This window comes from Bison bison, unplaced genomic scaffold (assembly GCF_000754665.1).
Source record: "Bison bison bison isolate TAMUID 2011002044 unplaced genomic scaffold, Bison_UMD1.0 scf7180017864171, whole genome shotgun sequence".
Taxonomy (NCBI): domain Eukaryota; kingdom Metazoa; phylum Chordata; class Mammalia; order Artiodactyla; family Bovidae; genus Bison; species Bison bison.
In genome coordinates, this window is record NW_011494743.1 from 340,563 (window position 1) to 341,329 (window position 767).

A 767-nucleotide genomic window follows, 5' to 3' on the forward strand; every position below is an offset into this window, starting at 1 on the left:
GCAAAAGTAGGAAGTCAAGAAACACCTGGAGTAACAGGCAAATTTGGCCTTGGAATATGGAATGAAGCAGGGCAAAGGTTAATAGAGTTTTGCCAAGAGAATGCACTGGTCATAGCAAACACCCGCTTCCAACAACACAAGAGAAGACTCTACACATGGACATCACCAGATGGTCAATACCGAAATCAGATTGATTATATTTCTTGCAGCCCAAGATGGAGAAGCTCTATACAGCCAGCAAAAACAAGATCAGGAGCTGACTGTGGCTCAGATCATGAACTCCTTATTGCCAAAAACCACTAGACCATTCAGGTATGATTTATATCACATTAAAGGGATGACAAATAAAAGTCCTTGGTAACTTAGGCAAAGGTTGTATGAAATAACTTCAAATTGCCTCTTTAGTCTAATCTGCCAGGATGTTATACTGTTGGGCTATCTTGTTGTTTACTAAATTAGATAAATAACATATAGTCTGTTCAGATGATGACTTATTAGCTCACCCCATTATGCGTGCATTCTAAGTCGCATAGTCATGTCTGAGTCTTTGCAACCCAATGGACTGTAGCCCACCAGGCTCTTCTGTCCATGGGTGCTCCAGGCAAGAATACTGAAGTGGGTTGCCATGACCTTCTCTAGGGGATCATTAATATTTTTTAAAATGATTACTGTGAAGTTTTTTCCCTAAGCTGAATCAAGTTTTTTTTTTTTTTTTATTTTTAAACTTTACATAATTGTATTAGTTTTGCCAAATATCAAAATGAATC